The sequence below is a fragment of the Mytilus edulis genome, chromosome 2 (genome assembly GCF_963676685.1).
Source record: "Mytilus edulis chromosome 2, xbMytEdul2.2, whole genome shotgun sequence".
Classification (NCBI taxonomy): Eukaryota; Metazoa; Mollusca; class Bivalvia; order Mytilida; family Mytilidae; genus Mytilus; species Mytilus edulis.
In genome coordinates, this window is record NC_092345.1 from 38943249 (window position 1) to 38953785 (window position 10537).

The 10537-nt window shown below is 32.5% G+C and overlaps 1 protein-coding gene across 1 annotated transcript in view; it reads left to right on the forward strand.

Annotated features, from left to right (window-relative positions):
* Positions 1 to 10537, forward strand: part of LOC139510157 (glutamate decarboxylase 1-like) — a 164704-nt gene that overhangs the window by 86228 nt on the left and 67939 nt on the right. The gene's annotated exons all lie outside the window — the stretch shown is intronic.

Here is a 10537-nt window from a genome sequence, read left to right on the forward strand (position 1 = left end):
TTTTTGTAATTTATTTTGTTATAAACTAGGCAATTACCATGATTAGTTTTACAGTTTGGATTGTTTCAATGTTTCATCTTTAGGTCTTTTATAGCTGCCTACTTTGACTATAGTATAGGGTATGGATTTTCTCATTATTGAAGGTCGTAACAGGCCTACAATTGCTTTCTCAAAGCCATGATAGTTTTCATATTTAATATACCACATCTTTTAATTTTTATAGTAATCATGATACTAGTAATCATCTTTCAAGTTCAATAACTTTTTTATATTAAAAGGTGCCTTACCATTTAGGTTTAGTTGGCTTCTGCAAATTTTACATTGCCTATCATTTCTGCTGTATATAATTTCTCTGTATCTTCTATAGTTCTTGTCCTATACATAAAAGAGTAAAAGTTGAATGACATCTTGCATCAATATTTTTTTCTGTTTAATGTACATTATGTATATTAATGTGTGTTTAATAAAAATCTAAACCGTGAGTGCTTGATAAGCTTCTTGCCCTTATAGCTGGTCTTTAAGCTTTAAATGAATTTTAATGATCGACTAAAAAACTATGAGCACTGTGCAAATAAGACCCCTGCCCTCCAAAAAAAAAAAACATGCACAAACAGTGGTATTTATTGACATAAAACATGTATATAATTTGGCTCCATTTATAGATATATATCTCAAGTGACTATAAGTTTAAGGCTGCGATTTTTTTAACAAATACATAAATTTCTAAAAACCTTTCAAAGTTTTTGAAAATGGACAATTTTAAAATAACTTTGCAACAACTAAAGTTCCTTAACTCTGCATCTTATAAAAAATATACATGATAAATAGGGAATGATACTCCAGCTTGCATATTATTCAAAGTTTTAAAGGAACATAACTGAAGAACGGTAAAAGTTTTACTACCAAAATTTGAAATTGATCTGATTAAAATTATGATAAAAAGTATTTTTTTAAAGTTTAATAATAAAATTTGGTTGAGGAAAACTTAAGTTAGAAGGCCGAAACAATTTTTTCCATTTTTAAAGAACATAACTATAGAATTTAGTAAAAGAGACACTACCAAAATTCAAACTTAATCTGTATTTTGTGATGATAAGCATTGTGTATTGATTTCATAACATTTGGTTGAGACAAACTAAATTTTAGAGAACAGGAAACCAAAAATTTAGCATATTTTCCCCGTTTCTAAAGGGGCATAACTCTGATACTCTAGTACAGTAACACTGACATCACCAAAATTCAAACTTGATCTGAGAATTGTGATAACAAGCTTTTGTAAAAGTTTAATTGAATTTGGTTGAGGCTAACTAAAGTACTGTAAGAGAACAAAAAACAACTTTGGGACAGACGGACAAACGATCTGACAAGTGTTAAACATTATGCCCCCTCCACTTTGGGTCATAATAATAACTAGAGGCTCTCAAGAGCCTGTGTCGCTCACCTGTTAATGTGTTTACTGATGTCGGCCATCTTTGTTGGTAGGCGGTGTCATTAGACACTCTTTTTAAAAATAGATACCCTAGTATTATAATTGTGGCCAAGTTTGGTTAAATTTGGCCAAGTAGTTTTAGAAAAGATTTTTATACAAGTTACAAAAATGAGGAAAAGTTGTTTAATATTGACTCTAAAGGGCAATAACTCCTTAGGGGGTCCTCTAACAATTTTGATCATGCTGACTTATTTGTAGATCTTACTTTGTTGAACATTATTGCTGTTTACAGTTTATCTCTATCTATAATAGTATTCAAGATAATAACCAAAAACTGCAAAATTTTCTTAAAATAACCAATTTAAGGGCAGCAACCCAACAACAGGTTGTCCGATTCAACTAAAATTTGTGAGGGGATATATCTTATTCTGATGGACATTAAAATCTTGAAAGATTTGCCCTAAATGTCTTGGTTTCAAAGATATAAAGCAAAAACTGCATTTTACCACTATGTTCTAATTTTAGCCATGTCGGCCATTTTGTTTGGTAGGCTGGGTCATCGGACACATTTTTTAAACTATAAACCACAATGATAATTGTCGCCAAGTTTGATTAAATTTGGCAAAGTAGTTTTAGAGAAGAAGATTTTTAGAAAAGTTACAAAAAATGATGAAAAGTTGTTAAAAATTGACTATAAAGGGCAATAACTCCTTAAGGGGTCGACTGGCAATTTTGGTCTTGTTGACTTATTTGTAGGTCTTACTCTGCTGAACATTATTGCTGTTTACAGTTTATCTTTATCTATAATAGTATTCAAGATAATTACCAAAAACTGCAAAATTTCCTTAAAATAACCATTTCAGGGGCAGCAACCCAACAACAGGTTGTCCGATTCGTCTGAAAATTTCAGGGCAGACAGATCTTCACCTGATAAACAATTTTACCCCTGTCAGATTTGCTCTAAATGCTTTGGTTTTCGAGTTATAAGCCAAAAACTGCATTTTACCCCTATGTTCTATTTTTAGCCATGGCGGCCATCTTGGTTGGTTTGACGGGTCACGCCACACATTTTTCAATCTAGATATCCCAAGGATGATTGTGGCCAAGTTTGGTAGAATTTGGCCCAGTAGTTTCAGAGGAGAAGATTTTTGTAAAAGTTTACGGACGACAGACGACGGACGCCAAGTGATGAGAAAAGCTCACTTGACCTTTCAGGTCAGGTGAGCTAAAAAGGGAGTTTGTCAAGATATAAAAACAATTCACCAAAGTTTCATAAAAATTTGTGAAAGCATTCTTGAGACTATCCTAATCCCAAGTCATGATAGTACAATGACATAAATCAGATTTTTTTTTAAATTAAAAGGAAAATTATCATGTTTATGTTATACAAAAATAATTCACCAAGTTTCATGAAAATTGCTCAAAGCATTATTAATAGTATACGTACTGGAAAAATCCCCCCTTTTATGAATAAAATCCCTAACTTTAAATCAAAAATTTAAAATCCCTAAAAATTAAAAAGGAGCTCAATTATCATGATTATATATATCAATAGATAATTCACCAAAGTATTATGAAAATTTTATGATTAATGTATTCTAATTCCAAGACTATCTAAGACATGGTTTGTTTGAATTAAAAAAGTTGGAATAAAGTACCTGCTAGAATTCAGGAGAATTAGACCAAATCAGGCTATCTTCTAGATTATCAGACAATTGACTGTAGAAAAGGAATTTTCTTTTTTCTTATTTAGCTATTTGTTATCTCTTTCCTTAATATATACTGAACTAAGCCATTTTTTCACATATTTTTATTGTTTTTTCTCTCTTGTGACTTGTTATTTAACATAACAAAAAAAAAAACAAAGGCAATGAAAGAGAAACTGACAATGCCAAGGCAAAACATAAGATGCAGAAAAGAAAAACAAAACAAAACACTTAGCAACATTAACATCACCAAAAAACTAGTGTTGAATTCATGTGCTCAGTCAGTCAGTGAGAGTTCGCAGATCCTGACCTACTATATCTATGCTTAAAAACCTAAAAATCATATAGTTCTAAACAAATTTTGTAAATTTATACTTGATTAAAATGTTGTCATAAATAGCATAGACACCTCTGAGTTTTGAGAACCACATGTGTTAATTGTGCGAGTATAATCATTGATAATCATGCACAAGATTGACTTTTAAAAGCCTATATATTGAAATTTTCTGAAAATATTGCATGCATTTATTAATATGACCAATTTCAAGAAATGCACACAGATGTGAGATGATTTATATAATTGTAATTTCAGGAATTTACAGTAAAGGCTTTTATCCTCACTGCATTTTGCACTTTTCCTAATCCAGGAGCCAGAAGTTATGGCCTTTGTGACCTTTGTATGATTTTTATTTTAGTTTCTTTTTTTTATATTGAAGAGTTTAGTATGACGTCCATTATCACTCATTTGTTTAATGGCAAGCTAAAGCATGCCTCACAGGCAAGGATCCAGGGGGGGGGGGCTGAGGGTTGGACATGTTGGAACCCCCTTTCTTTATTGGACGATCAATGCATTTGAATGGGGACATGAAGTTGGACACCCCCCCCCCCCCCCAAAAAAAAATTGTCCTGGGTGAGGAACCCCTCCTTTATATGACTAGATCCACCCCAGTCTCAGGTACCGGTATTTTCTCGTTGCAATGAAGACCCATTGGTGACCTATGGCTGTTATCTGCTCTTTGGTCATGTTGTTATCTCTTTGATACATTCCCCATTTCCATTTCCATTTTCTTTTCGGTTCTATTATAAATATTAGAAACGAGTTTGGCGCCTTTACAAAAATATAATTGTCTGTGCTGATAGGGGAGTATGTGTGCATACCAATATTTAAATTTTCTAGGCCTTCTTTTTGGATATTTTGTGCATTTCTTGGTAAAATACTGTCAGACCTCGAGTGCTGTTGTTTTACAAAAACGGTCAAGTAATGTAGGGGAAAGAAACTAACTAAAAAGACCAAAATAAGCCACAACTAATGGGGGTCTCATTGGGGGTTTTGTTCACGGATCCCGCTTAGTTACTACTTATTTTTTTAGATTCTCGCATGATGCCATCCCGCTTACACTATGTAAGTGAACAATTCTGCTATTTTTGTAATTTCCCATGTCCCGCTAAACTTCATTTCGCGTTTTCACGGCACAATAATTTAAGGGAGGATATGACCTTTATCGGGACTGTGGGATCGGGTGTTTTTAAGCTCTGGATTTCGGGATTGACCCTTTCGGGATACGATAATTATTTTTTCGAATTTCGGGACCTCTGGATTTCGTGTTTTTAAGCCCGGGATTTCGGGATTTCGTGTTTTTAAGCTCGGGTTTTCGGGATCAGTACCCCTCCTACCCTCCCTCATAATTTGACTTTCATGTGTCACGTTTACAAAAAATACGCCTCGACAATCCCGAGTCCCGCTCAGACCCCCCTTATAGGTACATAATGAATAGTTTAAATTACTATGTAGTCAGTAGTCGGGTCAAATACACATGTATATACTTTTAGACGACCTTAGATTCATTTTGAACACAGCGAAAATACTCATTAATATTGAACATTTTAGATCACTTCACATTTAGATTTTATAACTTTTAAAATTAAGACCATATAGATATAGATTTAAGATCATTTAATCGAAAGATTATAATTTGTCAATGCGCAACTGTAACCAGGTACTGCATTTTTTTTTTTGCATGCGTCAAGAAACAGTTAAAAGTGCCGGGAATAGAAAAGCAAGTTAAACTTCTCATCTGGACTTTTTAATAAGTCTGTATACCGGACCTCTTCTCTATTTTGGAATTGAAAAAAAATCTAAAGTTAAAAATGCGGTTTTGAGTCTATTTCTTCTTTTTAATTTGGTAACACGTTAAGCCATTAGTGACACTAATATGGTATATTACCAATAATAAGGCCATATATTTCGGTGTGTAGAAATACCGCAAAAGACTTCTTAGTGCACTAAGAAGAAAGTTTTTGCATTAAGGACACTAAAACGATGTTTTAAGATCACAGCGAACATGAATATAAGAGGATATGATTAAATACCTCAAATCTATAAAGTAAGGTATCAATAGATTTTGTAATTTTGAAGTTAAATGACTTTTTAATCAACGCCTGCCACTCGCCACGTGACCAACGGTTTATTGCAGATTCCCGAATCATCATGTTCAATCAACCTAATCCAATAAACAATTGTCTTTTGATCGTTACTTATTGATTAATCAATGGTTGTTAACCTAACGGTTTAGCGTGGTATAAATTCAAGTTTATGAAAGAAAAATAAAAAATAAATTTTGTGTTTTAAAACTTTGCCTTTGTTATATATATTTAGTTTTTAAGGAAATTGCTATGCAAGCTTTTTTTATTTAAAGAACCCTATTTTGAGATTAAAATTGAGAAACAAATGCTTTTGATATTTCATTTCCTTACTAACAACACAAGAGTTTACATACTATCATTATTCCTTGAAAGACATTTGAGAGTATGTGGTGTCCATGGGGTTCTTCAAAATCCGATTACAGAAGTAATATATAGAAAAACTCCAAGAGGTAAAATTATTTTACGTTTTAAAAAGAGAATTATAGAATAAATCATAACTGTCTTCTATGAACGATAACTTTAAACTGGTGTCAATGCTTTTTTTTTAACAATTCATCTTTATTTCAACAATTGAAAATGAATACCATTTTATTTTATAATGTAATAAGCACTATGGGCAGGCGCGGATCCAGAGCTTGAAGTGGGGGTTTGGGGGAGGGGTTATGTGAGAAATGTTTAAAACACTAGAGAAGTTTTCATGTTATACCAAACCATATGTTTTTCAAGAAATGGCACACTTTTTGTTCATCCGGCATATGGTTACTCTAAATAAAATTTTAAGTATTAATTTTATATGTTTAATTATTTGATTACAGATCGTATCTACCCGTTTTGCAATTCATGTATCACTCTAAGGGAGGCTAATAAAGATATATATAATAAAATATAGAGATAGCAGCCTTGGATTGTCTTAATTAAATCCTTTGGTCCTCTAATTGTCAAGTTACCCTCTGGCCAATGTTATTATGACTTGTGTATATTTAAAGAAGTGTAGCGACAACGTGTCACTCTATTCAGTGCTAGATATTCAAATTATAGTAAAGATAACATTAAAACAAGAAATGGTTAATACAAAAAATATTTTAAGATTTTCAACCGGGGGTGGGCTCGCTTTAACCCCCTAAATCCGCTAATGATGTGGGAGAACTAAATTATTTAGTTAACTTAATCATATGACTCTTAAGCCCGTTCTGCCATTATTAAGAAACGCTAAAGAACGGAAATGTATGATTTTAAGATTTGGAAATAAATGAAATTGGTGTCACAAATGGTATGTCTGCTTGTATTTAAAATATTTTATAAATAGATATAATGCTCATATACATAATTATTAACGGTTGTTTTACTTCGCTTATTTATAGCATTTAACAAATAACTTCGTATTCTTATTTTCGGCATCAAATAAAAATAATGGAATAAATATATTTTAAAAGACAAGGAAAGTGAATTAAAAAATATATACAACAAAAAAAAGCGAAAGGAGATGTGGTACGACTGTCAATGAAACACCTATCCACAAAAGTTAAAAATGAAGAAGATGTCAGAAATAAATTGGTCATAATTTATTTACAGTCTAAAACATCGAAGGGACTAAACATCAACCTATACATATTTATACTTGTAATGCATTGGTATATAAACATCGAATCAGAAATATGTTCCTTTCCTAAACATGTTTAAAAACATTGCTGTGATAGTTATCAAAAGTACCAGGATTATAATTTACTACGCCAGACGCGCGTTTCGTCTACACAAGACTCATCAGTAACGCTCAAATCGAAATATTGATAAATGGCATAGTTCTTAACATTAGAAAAATGAATGAAGTATTGGCAACTGGACGTTAAGCAACCAAATATCAATCCTCACTTTTCCGTGCAGTGTTCACAATTATTTGTCTTTTTAAAATTAAAAGGATGAAAAATTCCCAAACTGAAAAGAGTTGAAAATACGCTATTAATTTAGAAGTAAAAAATATAGCAGACAGAATAAAGACGGCAAAAACAAACAAATGAAAAAAAAAAATAGAGAACAATTTGAAATACCATATACATGTTTAATCAGTATACTAGTAGATCACGGGCCAAGGTTGAGCGAACATGAATTGCTATCGATTATACTAAAGGTGACAATCAACTTTTTGAGGCACGTGTCGAGAAAACATTAGAAAAAATATAATTTAAAATTATGAAAGGAGTAGGTCCGGTAAGGACCGATTTTGGCCTCAAATTTCAGGTTCATCTGACGAAAGATTTTGACCACTTTTGAAACACTTAAGTGTCTATTTTATTTGATTCTATTAGTGTATGTGGAAGATTTTCACTGATTTTGTCATTAAAAGCTCAATTAAATATGAAAAATCCACCAAATATGCCGGAAAATGTCACTTTTCAGATGGTTTTTGCAATTTAGCATAACTTTATGGTGCTTGCACCCGATATATGTGCCATGTATTGTCAAAAACAGCCCATATTTATGTAGCAGAAGCATTCTACTGTCCAAAAAATAACTAAAAGTTTACTTTTAACAATTTTGTAAAACTGCTATATTTTGGGGCCAAAAAGGTGTCTTACCGGACCTTCTCCTTTTACAAAGTCTATTTCTATATGCCACATCCTTTGTGACAGTTGTATCATTCCATCAGGTCCTTAGTGCACATTCAAGTTTGTTCTTAGTGCACTAAGGAGGTCCTTTGCGGTGTTTCTACGGACCCCATATATTTGAAGCTGTTCAAAATTCTGTACATTATAGGTACGTGTATCAGATCGGACAATAATTTTCATATATATAAAAAAGAATTACTGTATAAGTTATCTAGTATGAAATATGTCCACTGGACCGACCGTGCAAGTGCTATATATATTATATCATGTATATAGCCAGTCAAAAAGATGTGGTATGATTGCCAATGAGACAACTATCCACAAAAGACCAAAATGACACAAACATTAACAACTATAGGTCACACAAGGTCGTTAAAAACTTCCATTTGTTGTTGTTCACTGAAAATAAGCTCATAAAAACACGAATCCCCGTTTACTCAATTCCACCTTTATTTGTTAATATTTCTTTATCTTTTTTTTTCTTTTGATTTTATCATATCTTTTTTGTGAAATATTTTGTGTGGTCGAACATGAAATTGCCTCCGATGCTACAAAGAAAATTTGTTTAATGTCATCTGTTGCAATATATGCTAAGTACTACACGTGGACAGGATGTTCCCCAGAAAATTATAAGTTATACACACCCCGATATAACCCCGAGGGTACACGCTACTGTCATATGGAAAATAACTGGGTCACCTGTAAGATGGTAATCAGCCATGCAACTAATTAGGTTACTGACCATGTCACTTCAATTTAAAAAGTTTATCGTTAGATATCAAAATGATAAATTCATTTTAATTAAAAATTTAAGAACTAAAGGATTTATCATTATAATGAAGTGAAATAATTCAACCAAATCGTATATAGATTATATCAAGGATTTTCTTACTATACAAATCCTTGATTATATACATATTTTTTTTTGTCTATGCCGGAAAGAATTGAAAAACTGTATTTATAATTTTTGATTTGTTTTATAGAAATCTGTGTAGGTCTCACGAAATGGAACTCACGCAACGCATGCCTAATTAAGATTTATAAATTTATTGAAAAATATAACAAAAATTTAGTTTTGATATTAAATTAAAGTTACCTTTCCGCGCTGTAATTTATTTGATATGACATGAATCAAGCAATTTTTGCTGAGGGATTTATGGGTTTGTCCATACAACGTATAAAAAAAGAAGTGTATGTTATTAGTATTTCACATGCCTTGTTTTCGCCTTGAAGCTCATTATTCAGAGTGTTGCAGACAAGATGATGAAAATAACGTCCAAGATACTTTTTTCGATCATCGTGAAGAGACAATTTTAATTCCCATTCCTCGATGCACTCTACCCCTGATGAATTGTATATTTATAATTCCTCGTGCTTTTAATTAGCCCCCACCCCTTTCGTGGTTACCGTTATGCCAACAAATACCCGGGGCTTGATTTACATGTAAAATCATGGGCGGATCCAGCCATAATAAAGGGGGTCCCAACTACATGTCTCCATTAAATAAGGGGTGTCTAAGCATACCTAAGTGTCAAAAGAGAGTTTTTCCCGACCTATTCACATATTTTTAAGGTTTCTATATACAAGGTGATAGGACGTTCGGTTCCGTTGGAATAGGCTACCTTTTCACGCTATGCCTTAAAACTTTTCCTGATGCACAGGTAACCTATTCCAACGGAACGTCCTATCACCTTGTATATAGGAACTTGAGAGGATTCCCGAGATTATCATTTATGCAATGCTTGCTCACAAAATGCTAGGGGAGGCCAACCCCGGATTCCATCCCCTTCGACCCGCCACAGAATACAGATATAATTGATAATTGTTATTTAAAAGTCATATACTATAGCCACTATATAATACTAGAACCGAACACCTGTTTTGGGATATATATACATACACCACATCTTCCTAGGGACCGTTCAATATTTATCAGATGGATGGGCCGGTGCAAAATGGGGCGGGGCAAGCACTTTTTTTGTGGAAATATTTGGATGGGCGAGAACTTTTTTTAATATATATAGTGGATGGGCTAGAACTTATTTTATTTGAAAAAAATTTGCTTTCAATTTTATCGGTGTGTAGGAAATTCCTTTTGCAGGCACAAAAAACATAAGGGATATGGTCTCAACAATAATTTTCAGTTTAGGCCAAATCCAGATAGTCATTTTTAAATTTTTTTATAACTTTTTCAAATCACCATGGATTTTCATAAAACTCTACAATTATTTCATTTATATATTGATCTTACAGAATACCAGGTTGTTTGGTAGTTTGGTGAATTGCTGTCATTCTATGGATTTTATAAATAGGTTAAAAAAAAAAAGCTAAAATTTTCAGTTTTGGCTAAATCCAGATTGTCATCTTTAATTTTT